Source organism: Bos javanicus, chromosome 21 (assembly GCF_032452875.1).
Source record: "Bos javanicus breed banteng chromosome 21, ARS-OSU_banteng_1.0, whole genome shotgun sequence".
Lineage (NCBI taxonomy): Eukaryota > Metazoa > Chordata > Mammalia > Artiodactyla > Bovidae > Bos > Bos javanicus.
The window spans coordinates 44,641,017-44,659,368 of NC_083888.1; the positions used below are offsets into that span (position 1 = coordinate 44,641,017).

The 18,352-nt window shown below is 38.8% G+C and overlaps 1 protein-coding gene across 4 annotated transcripts in view; it reads right to left on the minus strand.

Annotated features, from left to right (window-relative positions):
- Positions 1-15,942, minus strand: part of BAZ1A (bromodomain adjacent to zinc finger domain 1A) — a 113,323-nt gene extending 97,381 nt beyond the window's left edge. For 2 of the 4 annotated variants that reach the window (XM_061394119.1, XM_061394117.1), the window contains exon 1: positions 15,826-15,942. The gene's annotated coding sequence lies outside the window, so the exon portion shown is untranslated. The remainder of the gene's footprint in view (positions 1-15,825) is intronic. The other 2 variants (XM_061394120.1, XM_061394118.1) reach the window with 1 other exon arrangement.
- Between the last annotated feature and the right edge of the window lie 2,410 nt (positions 15,943-18,352).

Below are 18,352 nucleotides of genomic sequence, written 5' to 3' on the forward strand. Positions count from 1 at the left end.
AACTGTCAACTTATTGCTCTTTTTTGGTGTTATTAATATAAACTTTACCACGTCATCTTGATAGTGGCTTGATTCTCACTAGAGCAGTTTTATTTATGTATATCCTATATGTTTGTCTCGCAGACTCCAAAATTTAAGTTTCGGTAGGGCAGAAATCATATGGTAAATTAATCATAAAATGTTTTCAGCTATGATTAATCAAGAAATAATTGTGAGATTTGGGAGGCTGACTTCTAAGAAACAATAAATAATATAGTACTACTTTGCCTTTATCTGTTTCCAAAGAGTTAAAATTGTAAATGTACTTAGAGTTGTCATGTGATGGTTATCTCTTGGTCATAAGTCAGAATTTTTCTGATGTCTGTAACAATAGCAATTATACTCATTTAAGAACATAAACATGAGTCTTGGGCGATCCCTATAGCAACAAATGTAGATGCTAGCACGAGAAGTGGGCATTCCAGTTTTAAACTTAGAAGGCATCATGAGAATACTAATTTTTTCCATTATTAATTTAGATACAATTAATCTTACTTCATAAAGGTTATTTACATTTTAGAACTTTCTATCAGGAAAGTTGACAGTGCTTTCCCCTCTCTGCTCTACACATACACCTTATTCTCCTTCTAGCATACAAAGCTACCTTTCTTCAGTTAAAAAACAAATAAATTAAAAAAAATAGATACCTTTCACCCTTGTCCACTATACTGCCTTTTTAATTGTTGATGAAGCTAGAGAAAATGCCAGAATGTATTGCTAAGTATTTGGATTTAAGAGCTAAAGAATGAGCTATGTAAAAACTAACTGTATGACCAACTATTAGAAAAAGTTATTTTTGTAATTTCACAAAAATAAAATGTGTATTTAATGTTAAGGCTGCAGTCCATGGGGTCGCTGAGGATCAGACACGACTGAGCTACTTCACTTTCACTTTTCACTTTCATGCGTTGGAGAAGGAAATGGCAACCCACTCCAGTGTTCTTGCCTGGAGAATCCCAGGGATGGGGAGCCTGGTGGGCTGCCGTCTATGGGGTCGCACAGACTCGGACACGACTGAAGTGACTTAGCAGCTTAGCAGCAACAAAATTAAGGCCCCCACAGCTAGAAAACTCCTGAAAAATATCTAAAGATATTATGATCTATAATACATCAAGTTTATTCCTCTTAATTAAGTATAAAAATTAAATTTAAATCATTTAGAGAGCAACTTTTAGGTGTAAAGGTCTTTGCCAAGCACTGAGCTTAATATTTAAATATAAGAAAGTCATAATGGCTCAGATTAAAGGTTTATGTCACAAACGTGTATAGGAGAACTACATTCCATATTATTATTCTTGTCTTAGAGATAATAAAGCTGAGGTATAGCAGGGTAAAGAAATCACCCAAGATCCCTCTTCTGTGTAGGTAGAAGAGCTGGGATTAGAATTCAGATCGATTAGATATCAAAGTCCATTTATTCAATAAATATTTCTGTGTGCCTTTTATATGTTAGATACAGTTCTAGAGACTTGGGCTTCATCAGAGAAGAAAACAAGATCCCTGCATTCTTGGCATTAATATTTGTTAGCCGACAACGCCTCTGTCTTCTCGCCTGCCACCTATCTACACATGTAAAGATGAATTTATTTTCCCAAGATTAACCCTTCTACTGAGGCTGTTGATTTTATCACCTTTATCACAAGTCTCCTTTGAAACCCAGCTTCATTATTGCCTCTTTCACTGGATCCATCCAACCACATTAAATATACATGTCATGTCTCATCTTGAAAGATAACTCTATGTCCCTATTTTCATTTCTTTTTCTCATTCCACACCATACTCCATATTCCACAGCACTCTTCTAACCCTCTGCTACCTCTTTTTCCTTCCAAAGGTTGTTTGCAGTCCTCATGCCTCTCAATTTATCTACAACATTTAAGCATTCTGACCACTCCTGAAAACTCCTTCCTTGACTGATAAGAAGTCAGTTTATCCTAGCTTTAAAAGAACTGTATTTCCACATCCATAAGAGTATCTTTAAGAGAGAAATAGGACCATCTCCTGTCATCACAGTAAGATGTTGAATAAGACAGAAAATTAGCTAAATTTTTCTTGAAATCATCTAGAGGAATTTTTCCTTTTACATCTTAAGAGCTTTCTAATACAAACAAGAAAATACATATTCATATTTATTGTATCATACATTTTCCTGAAAAGTAGAGATAACTACAAGCTAGTATAAAAATCACATATCATTTCTACCACTCAGAAGGTGACTCAGACTGCTTCTGACTCAATACACTCAAGAACCAGATACAAGAACTTAAAAAGCATGGATATGGAGTCATTTAGTGGTAGGACAAAAAGTTCCACATAAATCAAGTTTATTTCAGCCCAGTATCACAAGAACTTAGTGCCTCTAAATCATTAAGAAAAGACAAAATGATATTCAACATGCTGTTCAAGAGTCTCAGTGTTATATACTACATATAGTACATATATATACTGTATACACGTGCACTTTTTAAAAATCCTTTCCATTGTGAATTACATGGAACAGTGCACAAAATAAACATAGCTCAATGAATTATCACATACATATACACACAAACACACAGAAAGAAAGAAAGAAAAAACCACTACCCAGGTAAAGAAAGAGAAGGTAGCCTGTACTCCATTGTTTATGAGATTCATCTATGTTTTCACATATGGCTGCAGATTATTCATTTTCATCACTATATGGCATTCACCATAATTTATCCATTCTTCTGTTGATGAATATTAGTTGTTTGCAGTTTTTACCTACGAATATTCTTATGCATGTTTCTTGGACACGTGAGTGTGTAGATAAGAGTGAAATAGGACTACTTTTAGCTTTATTAGATAGTCAAACTCTCTCAAAGTAGTCATACAAATTGGCATTCTCATCAGAAGCATTATATAAGTTCTAGTAACTGCATACCTTCATTCATATTTGGTATTGTCTCTTTTTTAGCCATACTGGTGAGTGTGTGGTAACACCTCACTGTAGCTTAAATTTACACTTTCCTGATTGCTAATGAAGTTAATTATCTTTTTATATGTTTATTGGCCATTTAGATTTTTCTTTGGTGATATTTCTTCACATTTTAAAAGATTTTCATAGTAAGTGGTTGAAATAAACAGAATAATTTTTGTTAGGTGGAAGGGGGCAAAAGAACCGCTATTAAAAGTGCTTTAATTTTGCTTCTGGGCTCTCTGAGCAAGGCAAGAAAAGACCCAAAGTTTCTCTGTACGGCAAAGGAGAGTCATTGTTTCTACTGACTCAGCTTAAGGCCAGCAAATATAGAGAAAATGTTATTTTGTTAATAGGCGTTACAGAAATTTGTCTATGAAATTTGTCTATGTTTCAAAGCTTACTAGGTAAATTTTGTGGAGTCTAAAAGAACAAGGAGGCTAGAGCCAGAGGTATACTGTTGAGAGAGAAGGCATTAGCTTAAAGAATGGACTTCAGTCAGTTTCTAGTGGTTTTCGGTAGCAGCAGAGAGTCTCAAAGCCAGAAAGAGTATTTTCAAGAGAGAATATAAGCCTGACTGGTTCTCCCCCATAGGCTAAAAGTGAAGCTGCAAGTGGGGGCTGGGATGGGAGGGACAGCTAACCACTGGGTGATCATATATGGGAAATTCACAAATACAGAAGTTTCATTTCCCCTCCACGTCAGATTATTGAAGCTTTTGGTAAAGTCTGTCCTATCAGATGAAAAGAATCCCTTATTTGCCAGATATCCTTATAATAGTTCAGGATAATTCATCATGCTGGAGAAACAACAGGCTGTTGCAGATAGCAAATGCCTTGGTAAGATGGGAGTGTTAATTTTCCATTTGGTACACAAAGCCTTGGGAAATGAAGTTTCCTTATCTAGAAAGAGTGGAAGTAGATTCCAGGCTCATAAATATTTCCACACAAATTCAACCAAAACTTTGAGGTATACGTAGATTACAATCAATAATATCTAATCTAGAAAACAGAATGCTATGGAAAGCTTTATTGGTATTCATTTTATAAAGTTAGAATAATTTGAGAACAAAATCTGAGGCACTCAGCATACACACACACAAAAGAAAGCCACAGTGTGACTCAGGGAACTCAGACAGGGGCTCTGTGACCATCTAGAAGGGTGGGATGAGGAGGGAAGTGGGAGGGAGACTCAGGAAGGAGGGGACATGGGTGTACCTATGGCTGATTCTTACTGGTGTATGACAGAAAACCACAAAATTCTGTAAAGCAATAATCCTTCAATTAAAAAAAATAAAGTGGCAAAAAAGAGAAAACAGCAGATTAACACTATTTATGAAAACCGATGCCAAAATTCCCAAATAAAATACTAGCAACCAAATTCAGTGGTGAAGTATCAGAATAACACACCCTAACCAAGTGGGGCTTATTTCAAGAATGAACAGATGGTTCAACATTAGGATATCAATAAATTAATTTCACGACATTAATGGATCAAAAGAGTAAAAATCCAAGAGTGCTTTGAGACAGAACGAAAGAGGACTTGATCAGATTCAATGTCTGTTCCTGGTTTGTAAACAAACAAAAGGGTAAATGAAGACACAATAAAGCTTATGTTTTGCAAAGCAAAACTCATCTTTTTTTTTTTTAATTCAAACTTAACATTAAAATTTTGGTTACATTTCCACCAAAATAGAAAACAAAAAAATCCCCATAATTATTGCTATTCCTCATATTTGTTCAGGAAGCTAGTTAATAAATGAGATAAAAAAAGTAAATAAGAGGTATAGTCTCAAAAAAAAAAAAGAGAAATTATGACTGTGTGTAGATGATGTAAAACCAGAAAACCAAGAGTCAACTAAGAAAGTGTTACTACTAATAAGAGAGTTTCAGAAAAATGTTTGGTTACAAGAGAACTTTCCCATAAAGTAGCAGTAACCATTTGGAAAATATAAGGGAAGAAAGATCCCACTCAAAAAGTGCCCAGACTGAGAGTGAAGGGTACATAGGATCTCTCTGTACATTTTAAAAACAACTTCCTGTGACTCTACGATAATTTCAAAATAAAAAGTTTAAGATGTTACACAGCCCACCAGTGGAAGCTAAGAAAAAGAACTTCTAGAATCTGTGGTGTGCCAGACCCTTACCAGATGCACCTAGAATGCTCTTTCCAATGAAAAATGGAACTTAACAAACAACACATAGAGATAGATGGGTTCACTGCCCTCTCCGGAATGCAAGTTTTCTATTCTAAATCAAACTATCATACCATCCTGTGTGTGCTAAGTCATTTCAGTCATGTCCGACTCTTTGTGACCCTATGAACTGTAGCCCGCCAGGCTCCTCTGTCCATGGGATTCTCCAGGCAAGAATACTGGAGTGGGTTGCCATGTCCTCCTCCAGGGGATCTTCCCTACCCAGGGATCAAACCCAGGTCTCCTGCAGCTCCTGCACTGCAGGCAGATTCTTTACTCCTGAGCCACCATGGAAGCCCATACCATCATGAACTCTCTACTTTTCTACTATAGACACGCTGTTCTTTCTATTACACGTAGGCGCAAAATCAGTGGTCAATGTTTTTAGTCACCCTCCCACCAAGAGTGGGACTAATCATACCTTATCTGTGCAACCTGAGAGATCTCTTTTCTACTTTTAGGCTTTCATGTTCATTTTAACTTGATTTTACCTTTAAAAAAATGCTGGGCCAAAAAAGGCTGTGCAGGCACCCATTATAACACAATCTGGGCCCAACCTTGTCTATACGTTGTTCTAGTGTTTTCCCCTCAAAGTTACACCCCCACTCACACATTTCAGCTCTATGCCTATGCTGGTTCTGTTCTTCCTCAGAGTTCCTGTAAGCCCCCGATCTAACCCACTAAAAACACCACTCTGATGCTTCTATGCTATAGCAACAGCAACACTTCACTTTTCTAGGAAGGTCATTGAGTCTTGGGCTTCCCTGGTGGCTCAGTGGTAAAGAACCTGCCTGCCAATGAAGTAGATGTGGGCTCAATCTCTGGGTTGGGAAGATCCCCTGGAGTAGGAAATGGCAACCCACTCCAGTATTCTCCCCTGGGAAATCCCACGGACAGAGGAGACTTGAGGGCTACAGTCCACGGGGTCACAGGAGGGTCGGACACGACTGAGCAACTAAACACCTGCCACCTTGGTTCATATGGTAGCTCAATGCCACTCAGTATAAAATAAGATTCTTTGGGACTTGCTATCTATATTTATTTAGTCTCTGACTCTCCTAGGACTTAGCTTCACAACAAAAAGCATATTCTCTCTATTCTAACAAAGTAGCAGGTTTTGTTTTAGCCTGAATATTGCTTGAATCTTTTGAAGGCTTCAGGCTTACAAATCATCTATTAGTAACATAACTTTCTATGCATGTCCTCAAGGACAGCCTAAAATTTCATTTGGCTGTGACTCTGTTCTTCATAATAATGGGTTTCACAACTAGGTAGGCGCCTGTATCTTCCAGAGTCCACTCCTACTGTATGTTCAGACCTTGGGAAGTATATTCAAATGTTGATTCCCAAGAGGCAATCAGCACAGAAGGTTCTCAGCAACTTGCACTTATCTGTTTTTTGCATTATCTGTGCACAGTTTAAAGTCTGAAGCAAAGTAGCAGGTCTAATAGAAAGCTAAATTTGAACTGTAGTGTTTCTGTTTGTCTTTTAACTTAACAAACACATTCCAAAGCTGTTGCAACCAGTCTGTTCAAGAACAAAAGCTCATTAGTGTGTGTCAACAGTCAGAGAAAACATAAATGCAATAACTTAGGGCTAAAATTTCCAAAATAAGCAGGACCTAGGAAAGTTCTTACATAACTTTAATTGGCCCGAAAAAAAGCAACTATTGCCTCCAAATTTTGTACAAGTCAGATATAATTGCAAAGACCATGCCCTTGTTTTGCAAGTACAGATTAAGAATACATATTAGACTAAGCACTATCTTCTCAAGGAAGCACTTCCTGTACTCCCGCCCCCAAACACCCATAATGCTGAAAGTCTCTTTCTTTTTCTCCTTACTCCCTTACAGAGCTCCTGTAACACATTGTATCCACTTGTTCCTACGTCAGTATTCCTGGGATGGGAGTTGGCCTTCCTCCCCTAAAATAAGACCTGACCCTATTTAATATATCCTGAGTAAAGGAATATGAACGAATGAACACTAGAAATAATCTGGACTGTATTTTCTGCATCTCTATTGTATGAATTTACAGAGATTTGAAGTACTTTTTCCTTTTTTTAACCAAGAACAAGGTTGAAGTAAGTACATGTTTTAAACAGTGGACTTCCCTGGTGGCTCAGATGATAAAGAATATGCCTGCAAAGCAGAAGACTCACAATGCAGAAGACCCGGGTTTGATCCTTGGGTTGGGAAGAATCCTTAGAGAAGGTATTGGCTACCCACTCCAAAGAGATGTAGTCTCTGCTGTTAACTCTATTCACTAAACTTCTGGTAGTGGTAGGCACTCAGTTTTCTCAGTGGTGGGTTAACGAATCTATAAAATCAGAGGTTTAAATTAGATGCTTGACAAAGAACCAGCTTATTCATAGATTTCGTGAGGCCCCTCACATTATTTCATAGTACGAAAACAGCTTCGTGCTTTAGAAAAATTAGTGTCATGAACAGAGTCTCTGAAGTCATTGTTATTACTTTTAGGAACGTATTTTTTGTTTTCACGTGACAATAGCCTTATGCATCAGTAGGATAGCAGTTTTGTAAACACTCCTGTTATAGCCCTTGTCACTTTGTAGTATAATTATTTGCTTACTTGATGGCTTCCCTCATAGCTCCTCAAGGACAGGGGCCAGTGCTGCTGTATTTATGCATCTTTGTATTACCCGCTCCAGCACATGTCTGATGCACTATAGACATCTATAAATATTTCTTGAAGAATGAATTAATTTTCAGTGTCTTAGGTCCACCATGAACTAGTATAAGCTTAAGATTTCACATATTTCTAAAGGAGCTCTGTGGTTGAATAGAGTTTTCCTAGTTATTTTAAACTCCTTTGTATTTCTCTGTGACTTGTGTCATTATTGTTATTTAAACTTTAATATTTCACTCTAAATAGGTAAGAGGGCATATTAACCAGGAAATGATTAATATATTGGGGCTTCCCTGATGGCTCAGTGTAAAGAATCTGCTTGCCAGTGGAAGACAGAGGCGACTCAGGTTCAATTCCTGGGTTGGGAAGATCCCCTGGAGTAGGAAATGGTAACCTAAATCCAATGTACTGAGGAGCCCAGCGGGCTACAATCCATAGGGTTGCAAAGAGTCAGATGCAACTGAACACACACACACACACACAATTTATATATCAAGTGGGTAGATAACAGCATTTAATTACCTATGAACTGTTTGTCAGAGGGGTTGTGAATTTTAATATCTGCAAAGGTTTTTACCATGCTGGGATGAAAGATGATCAAGATTAATGCATCATTAAGAAGAGTACAATCACAATTTGCATGTGGAAATCTGAAAGTACATCTAACATACCATTTCAAATTTTATAAGAAGACATGTAAATGTTCCACATCACGGCTACCACCACAAAACAGAAATAATTTAGATTTTTACTAATGCTTTTTATAGTCAATAATGTGTAGATAAAATATTTTATCTGTTAATAGCACTTAGTCTTCAGTTACATTCTAGGAACGTTTTTGTTTTGATTTATTGCTGTGGTGGTTGTGAATACAATTAGCTCCCAAATTACTTTATCTCTAAAGCATGCCTATATTTCATGGTAAAACCACTTACTTCATTGTCCTTTAATTCTTATGATCCATTCCATAAAAAACTTTTTGTTTCTTTTGCTGCTGCTGCTAAGTCGCTTCAGTCGTGTCTGACTCTGTGCGACCCCAGAGACGACAGCCCACCAGGCTCCCCGTCCCTGGGATTCTCCAGGCAAGAACACTGGAGTGGGTTGCCATTTCCTTCTCCATTTGTTTCTTTTAAATATCACTCAAATCGAATTTAATTTTCCTACCACCACCATGGAGAGCATCCAAATGCAAACCAATCATGCCTAGCTTCAAATAGTTCCGTGCCCTCTTGTTCCACCTGTAGTTATTCTTCCTTCTTTCTTAGCAGCTCTCCATGCTATAGATTTTCTTTTTTTTGGTAAGATCTAAAGCAGAGTTCCAAAGTATAGCAAGGAGAGATAAGAAAGCTTTCCTCAGCAATCAGTGCAAAGAAATAGAGGAAAACCAACAGAATGGGAAAGACTAGAGATCTCTTCAAGAAAATTAGAGATACCAAGGGAACATTTCATGCAAAGATGGGTTCGATAAAGGACAGAAATGGTAGGGACCTAACAGAAGCAGAAGATATTAAGAAGAGGTGGCAAGAATACACAGAAGAACTGTACAAAAAAGATCTTCACAACCAAGATAATCACGATGGTGTGATCACTGCCCTAGAGCCAGACATCCTGGAATGTAAAGTCAAGTGGGCCTTAGAAAGCATCAGTACGAACAAAGGCAGTGGAGGTGATGGAATTCCGGTTGAGCTGTTTCAAATCCTAAAAGATGATGCTGTGAAAGTGTTGGACTCAGCATGCCAGCAAATTTGGAAAACTCAGCAGTGGCCACAGGACTGGAAAAGGTCAGTTTTCATTCCAATCACAAAGAAGGCAATGCCAAAGAATGCTCAAACTACAGCACAATTGCACTCATCTCACACACTAGCAAAGTAATGCTCAAAATTCTCCAAGCCAGGCTTCAGCAATACGTGAACCATGAACTTTGAGATGTTCAAGCTGGTTTTAGAAAAGGCAGAGGAACCAGAGATCAAATGGCCAATATCCTCTGGATCATGGAAAAAAGAAGAGAGTTCCAGAAAAACATCTCTTTCTGCTTTATTGACTGCTTTTTGACTGCCAAAACCTTTGACTGTGTGGATCACAATAAACTGGAAAATTCTGAAAAAGATGGGAATACCAGACCACCTGACCTGCCTCTTGAGAAACCTATATGCAGGTCAGGAAGCAACAGTAAGAACTGGACATGGAACAACAGACTGGTTCCAAATAGGAAAAGGAGTACATCAAGGCAGCATATTGTCACCCTGCTTATTTAACTTATATGTAGAGTACATCAAGAGAAATGCTGGGCTGGAAGAAGCACAAGCTGGAATCAAGGTTGCCGGGAGAAATATCAATAACCTCAGATATGCACATGACACCACCCTTATGGCAGAAAGTGAAAAGGAACTAAAAAGCCTCTTGATGAAATTGAAAGTGGAGAGTGAAAAAGTTGGCTTAAAGCTCAACATTCAGAAAACGAAGATCATGGCCTCTGGTCCCATCACTTCATGGGAAATAGATGGGGAAACAGTGGAAACAGTGTCAGACTTTATTTTTGGGGGGCTCCAAAATCACTGAAGATGGTGATTGCAGCCATGAAATTAAAAGACGCTTACTCCTTGGAAGGAAAGTTATGACCAACCTAGATAGGATATTGAAAAGCAGAGACATTACTTTGCCAACCAAGGTCCGTCTAGTCAAGGCTATGGTTTTTCCTGTGGTCATGTATGGATGTGAGAGTTGGACTGTGAAGAAAGCTAAGTGCCGAAGAATTGATGCTTTTGAACTGTGGTGTTAGAGAAGACTCTTGAGAGTCCCATAGACTGCAAGGAGATCCAACGAGTCCATCCTAAAGGAGATCAGTCCTGGGTGTTCATTGGAAGGACTGATGCTAAAGCCGAAACTCCAATACTTTGGTCACCTCATGCGAAGAGTTGACTCATTGGAAAAGACTCTGATGCTGGGAGGGATTGTGGACAGGAGGAGAAAGGGATGACAGAGGATGAGATGGCTGGATGGCATCACCGACTCGATGCACATGAGTTTGTGTGAACTCCGGGAGTTGGTGATGGACAGGGAGGCCTGGGCGTGCTGCAGTTCATGGGGTTGCAAAGAGTCGGACATGACTGAGCGACTGAACTGACTAAATACTCCTTGGAAGGAAAGTTAGGACCAACCTAGACAGCATATCAAAAAGCAGAGACATTACTTTGTCAACAAAGGTCTGTCTAGTCAAGGCTATGGTTTTTCCAGTAGTCATGTATGGATGTGAGAGTTGGACTATAAAGAAAGCTGAACACAGAAGAATTGATGCTTTTGAACTGTGGTATTGGAGAAGACTCTTGAGAGTCCCTTGGACTGCAAGGAGATCCAACCAGTCCATCCTAAAGGAGATCAGTCCTGGGTGTTCATTGGAAGGACTGATGTTGAAGCTGAAACTCCAGTACTTTGGCCACCTGATGCAAAGAGCTGACTCATTGGAAAAGACCCTGATGCTGGGAAAGATTAAGGGCAGGAGGAAAAGGGGATGACAAAGGATGAGATGGTTGGATGGCATCACGACATGGGTTTGGGTGGACTCCAGGAGTTGGTGATGGACAGGGAGGCCTGGCGTGCTGCGGTTCATGGGGGTCACAAAGAGTTGGACACGACTGAGTGACTGAACTGAAAACTGAATGTCACTTTCAACTCTTCAACCTTCATTGTCTTTCCATTGTCCTTAAAGCCCACACTCCTTAGCACAGCCTCCGAAATCCTGGTCATTCTAGACCTTCACCTACTCCAGTTCCTATTCCAATCACTGCTTGGGCATCCTTCTTATCCAGACTCTCTTTCAGTCCCTGGTGCTCCTGACTTTCCTGATGCTGCTTTCTCTGCTGGGAATATTCTTCCCAGGGTTTTCTTCTAGTTACTTGTACCCATCCTTCAGAGCTTATCTGTCTCTTCCTCATGGAAGCCTAGCATAACTTCCTTAGCTAAATTAAATATGTTTTCTACAGTCTCTCATAGCACCATCTACATCTTCTTGTAGCCCTTACTACAAGGACCACTTTACATTTATTTGTGTGATTATTTGATTCTTCTGCTTCTCCCACTAGACTGTATACTCCATGAGGGCACCATTTGCTCAGCCTTAGAGACCCAACTCCTAAACAGTGCCTGGCACATAGTTGCTCAATAAATATTTGTTAATTCTATTCTATTACTGCTTCATCTAGATTTACTATAAGCACAAAAGTAATAAACTTCTTAAAAAGCAGAATCCTAAAAAATGAAATTATCTTTCAGAAATAATTTTATTAGTAATTATTAAATCTGATAAAAGAGAATTACATGAGATCAGAAGATCTATGTTATAAAAATTTTCACCAGCAATAACATTTTTACTAGCATATATCAATGTCACTCTTCTTTGAATTGTTACTATGAAATAATAATAAAAATAACAACAACAACAACAAATAACAGATGACATTTATTGAATGCTCCTATCTGTATATTGTCACCCTGCTTATTTAACTCATATGCAGAGTACATCATGAGAAACCCTGGGCTGGAAGAAGCACAAGCTGGAATCAAGATTGCCGGGAGAAATATCAATAACCTCAGGTATGCGGATGACACCACCCTCATGGCAGAAAGTGAAGAGGAACTAAAAAGCCTCTTGAAAGTGAAAGAGGAGAGTGAAAAAGTTGGCTTAAAGCTCAGCATTCAGAAAACGAAGATCATGGCATCTGGTGCCATCTCTTCATGGGAAATAGATGGGGAAACAATAGAAACAGTGTCAGACTCTATTTTTTGGGCTCCAAAATCACTGCAGATGGTGATTGCAGCCATGAAATCAAAAGACACTTACTCCTTGGAAGGAAAGTTATGACCAACCTAGATAGCATATTCAAAAGCAGAGACATTACTTTGCCAACAAAGGTCCATCTAATCAAGGCTATGGTTTTTCCAGTGGTCATGTATGGATGTGAGAGTTGGACTGTGAAGAAGGCTGAGCACCAAAGAATTGATGCTTTTGAACTGTGGTATTGGAGAAGACTCTTGAGAGTCCCTTGGACTGCAAGGAGATCCAACCAGTCCATCCTAAAGGAGATCAGTCCTGGATGTGCATTGGAAGGAATGATGCTAAAGTGGAAACTCCAGTACTTTGGCCACCTGATGCGAAGAGCTGACTCATTGGAAAAGTCTCTGATGCTGGGAGGGATTGGGGGCAGGAGGAAAAGGGGACGACAGAGGATGAGATGGCTGGATGGCATCACCAACTCGATGGACATGAGTTAGAGTGAATTCCAGGAGTTGGTGATGGACAGGGAGGCCTGGCGTGCTGCGATTCATGGGGTCACAAAGAGTCGGACACGACTGAGTGACTGAAATGAACTGAACTGATGTGTAGGCATTGCGTTAAGTGCTATATATGTATTATCTCAATTCAATCCTCATAATCCCTCAATATAGGTATTATTAAACCCATTTTACTCATGAGAAAATTAAGGCTCAGAGGAGTTAAGTCTACTTGCTCAGTCAGACAGCTACTTAGTAGTGGAGGCCATATACACAATAGTCAGCCCAGATTTGTCTGACTCCTGATTCCCTTCTCCATCCTTTCCTTCCCTTTCCTCCTCCTTTTTTTTTTTTTTTTTTGGTACAAATTCTACAAGGTTTACTCTAGAAAAGAAGGTTCAACAATAGAATCTCATAAATAAGCCTTCTTATTGAGTAAAAGTATTTTGGCCACCTCATGTGAAGAGTTGACTCATTGGAAAAGACTCTGATGCTGGGAGGGATTGGGGGCAAGAGGAGAAGGGGACAACAGAGGATGAGATGGCTGGATGGCATCACTGACTCGATGGACATGAGTCTGAGTGAACTCTGGGAGTTGGGGATGGACAGGGAGGCCTGACGTGCTGTGATTCATGGGGTCGCAAAGAGTCGGACACGACTGAGCGACTGATCTGATCTGATCTGATTGAGTAAAAGAAAAATGTGAATATTACTAGTGCATTTCAGAGTTTCAAAATTGTTTAGTAACATAATTTAATTTAGTTGCTTCATTTATCAAACATTTCACCCACACCTAGTATCATATTTGAGTTCCTCATTCTTTTCTAACCACGAGTATCAGTACACTGAGATACTGGGACACCATAGGCCATGTTAGATCAGCTCTGACTGCTCTGGCACTGACCAGCCATTTGATATCAGGCAAATTACATAACCATCTCACTCCCACTTCCAAACATCAGCCTCTGCGAGTATAAAATGGAAATAAGTGCACCTATCTTGCTGGGTTGCTGTAAAAATTAGGTACACTATACTGTATGCAAAGTGCTTGACATATAATTGATATTCATTAAGTCATTTGATTATTACCTTATAGATGTCTTTATTTTTTTTTCAAGTAATGTGTATTTGGCAGCATTGTGCTTGAGATTGTCCTAGATAGTTTTCATTTCTATGATACAGAAGCACAGTCACCAGAGATATTTGTCTGAGCATGAGTCCTATTTGTTTTGGTTTAGAAAATAAGATCATTATACTCAAATATCCTTTAGCCAAGTGCTATGCCTATAAAGGATACCTAATAAATCCATGCTAAATAACTGAGTGATCATTGTACAGCAAATGTTTAAAGAATTCACAGGTAAACAGAAAAATCTACTTAAAATGGGTCAGAAAGAATAAGCAGAATTCACAAATTACCTCTGAGTTTTGTCTCTGATTTATCAAGCTCTGAAAATATAGATCCAGTTTAATTTTTACAATTTGATGCAACAATGAAAAAGCAACCCCATTGTCTGCACATTTCAGTCTATATTACCAATTAGTCAAAAAGTTATGGTTCATCATTCACATAAGCAAAATAAATGAGCAAATATGATGTTTGCTAAAATGATGCACAATGTTTAATCATGCTCATGTGATAGTCCAAACATTTTTTTATTTAACTGAAAGAAGTACATATGATTCCAAAATTGTCCACAAAGTATTGAAAGTTAATTAAAGTATCTGGATGATAGTAAAAATATATAAGAATCTTTCAACATATTCTGAAAACAATTCTGCTTTCAGAGCAATGCAAAAATTTCCCCCGATTTCTCCCTCAAGGAGAAATCCAAATTAGGTACTACAGTTTAAAACCAGATTCATGAGGTCTGCAACTGAAATATATACTGAAAAAATATATATATACTGAAATATATATATGAAACAAAATTATAGCTCAGTTTGTATCAATCAGCAGTATTGATTTAGAACCAATAATTAGTGCTGAAGTTCCAATCATTTTCTTATTTTATTGACTTGCTAAGTAGGGAATCAGTTCACATACACAAAAGTTAAATTCTACAGCAAATTCATTTTGAGTGTCTAACATTTCCAAAGTTTTATCCATCCTGATTTAATATTGATATGAATTAACATTATATACATTTTAAAGGATAAATTTATAATGATATATTTAAACCTGTGTACTTTTATAAATGGTAATATTGTAGAAACCACAAGATTATGATTTTAATTATAATTATTATTTATTTTATATTTGTAACGAATAATCATTAATTTCCATGACATTTCTATGGATATAACCACACTTTATTCCTATTTTATGAAAGATTAATATAAGACTGCATATAAGGATATATCTAATAGTAACAAAGCCAGAAAAAAGATGAGTTTCTGCTATGTGATTTTGGGATCAGTTTCCTAATTCTCACTTCAAATCCGGATGTTCAAAAAAAAAAATTCACACATGGAAGACACAATCAAATCTAAGCAAATAACCTACCTCATAATAAAGAAATATTTTATATTTAAACAATACAGGCTTTCCAAACATACAGTACTTGTCAATTAATTTGGTTAGGAACAAGACCCCTCTTAGAGATAAGCTAATTAATCTGTTTCCCAGGTGGGATCTGAAAGCCATAGGGAGACATCTTCCCCAAACCGCTGCCCCAGATTCCCAAGGCAGCTGTCAGCCATTAACATGTTAGTTTTGAATTAGTTTATCAGTTACCAACCTGAGGAAGACTTGCAGGAAACAGGAGCTCAGTGCCGAAAGGGAAGGAAAGGACAGCTGCCAAGCTAATGAGTCTGCAATGGGGACAGTAGGCAGTCTGGAGAGCAGCGGCGGAACACAAGTCCCTGGCAGAGTGGAGAATGCAGAAAGATGCCACAGAAAAGGAGATAAAGGATTCATGAGAAAAAATTCACCTCGTTCCCAGTTTTTCAAACAAGCTGGAGTATTAGACAGTTGATTCCAAACAGTATTCAAAATAGTCAAATCATAAATACTAAATGCAGTTACAGATAACAAAAGTTCTAAACAGCCAAGAAATAATTAATTACCTTTTTTTTTTTTTTTTTGGTGTTGGAAAGTTACAGGCTGAATTTCATATTGGTGTGAATGTATTCTATTTATTCTACTGGTTTTTTCCTCCCAGCAGTTAAAAACCAGTAACCTACCGGAAAGCAGCAGTATAATCTCAACATTCTATTAAAGTTGCCCATCATCAGCAACTGAGCCAATACCGAAGTGGGAAAGGTGACTTACTGACAATTACAGTAAAGTAAAGATATACTTGTGTTTTCAATCTCTTTTATTAGGAAAGCTGAGATTACTCAACATTTAAGTTATTAGAGAAAAACATTCTTACTCTCCTTTCTCAGTTATTCTTTGTACACAGTTTTGATTATATGCCTATAATCAGGTGTTGAGTTCAAAATATAAAGATACAGATAATATAGGGCTTCTCTGGTGGCTTGGTGGTAAAGAATCCGCCTGCCAGTTCAGGACACATGGGTTTGATCCCTGATCTAGGAGGATCCCACATGCTGCAGAGCAACTCAGTCCAGGAGCCCTAACTGCTGAGCCCATGTGCTGCAACTGCTGAAGCCCACGTGCCCTAGAGCCTGTACTCCCCAACAGGAGGGCCCGCTGCCAAGGGATGTCCGTCCACCACAGTTAGAGAGTGACCCCTGCTCTCTGCATATTCTTACTCTCTTTTCTCAGTTATTCTTTGTACTTAATTTTGATATATGGCTATAATCAGGTGTTGCGCTCAAAATATAAAGATACAGATAATATAGGGCTTCCCTGGTAGCTCAGCTAGTAAAGAATCCACCTGCAATGCTGGAGACCCTGGTTTGAATCCTGGGTCAGAAAATTCCCCTGGAGAAGGGATAGACTACCCACTTCAGGATTCTTGGGCTTCCCAGGTGGCTCAGAAAATAAAGAATTCACCTACAATGTGGGAGACCTAGGTTCAGTCCCTGGGTTGAGAAGATCCCCTGGAGGAGGGCATGGCAACCCATTCCAGTATTCTTGCCTGGAGAATCCGCATGGACAGAGGAGCCTGTCAGGCTATACAGTTCATGGGGTTGCAAAGAGTCGGACACGACTGTGACTAAGCATCTGCTCTCTGCAACTAGAGCAAAGCCTGTACAGCAACGAAGACACAGCACAGCCAGAAATTTAAAAAATAAACAATTTTTTTAAACAAAGATATAGTTAATATAGATAAAATATTTGAGGGAGGGTATATATCCATATTTTCATGTTTCAGATATCTGCAGGGATGCCAAAGACAGAAAAGAAAGCATGCATTTAAATAGGCCCTCTAGGCACTGTTGAGCCCATAAGTGAAAGTGAAGTTGCTCAGTCGTGTCCAACTCTTTGCAACCCCATGAATTGCAGCACGCCAGGCCTCCCTGTCCATCACCAACTCAGACTCCCATCCATCGAGTCAGTGATGCCATCCAGCCATCTCAACCTCTGTCGTCCCCTTCTCCTCTTGCCCCCAATCCCTCCCAGCATCAGAGTCTTTTCCAATGAGTCAACTCTTCGCATGAGCTGCCCAAAGTACTGGAGTTTCAGCTTTAGCATCATTCCTTCCAAAGAAATCCCAGGACTGATCTCCTTCAGAATGGACCGGTTGGATCTCCTTGCAGTCCAAGGGACTCTCAAGAGTCTTCTCCAACACCACATTTCAAAAGCATCAACTCTTCGGCACTCAGCCTTCTTCACAGTCCAACTCTCACATCCATACATGACCACAGGAAAAACCATAGCCTTGACTAGACGGACCTTGGTTGGCAAAGTAATGTCTCTGCTTTTGAATATGCTATCTAGGTTGGTCATAACTTTCCTTCCAAGGAGTAAGCATCTTTTAATTTCATGGCTGCAGTCACCATCTGCAGTGATTTTGGAGCCCAGAAAAATAAAGTCTGACACTGTTTCCACTGTTTCCCCATCTATTTCCCATGAAGTGATGGGACCGGATGCCATGATCTTCGTTTTCTGAATGTTGAGCTTTAAGCCAACTTTTTCACTCTCCATTTTCACTTTCATCAAGAGGCTTTTTAGTTCCTCTACACTTTCTGCCATAAGGGTGGTGTCATCTGCATATCTGAGGTTACTGATATTTCTCCCAGCAATCTTGATTCCAGCCTGTGCTTCTTCCAGTCCAGCATTTCTCATGATGTACTCCGCATATAAGTTAAATAAACAGCGTGACAATATACAGCCTTGTACTCCTTTTCCTATCT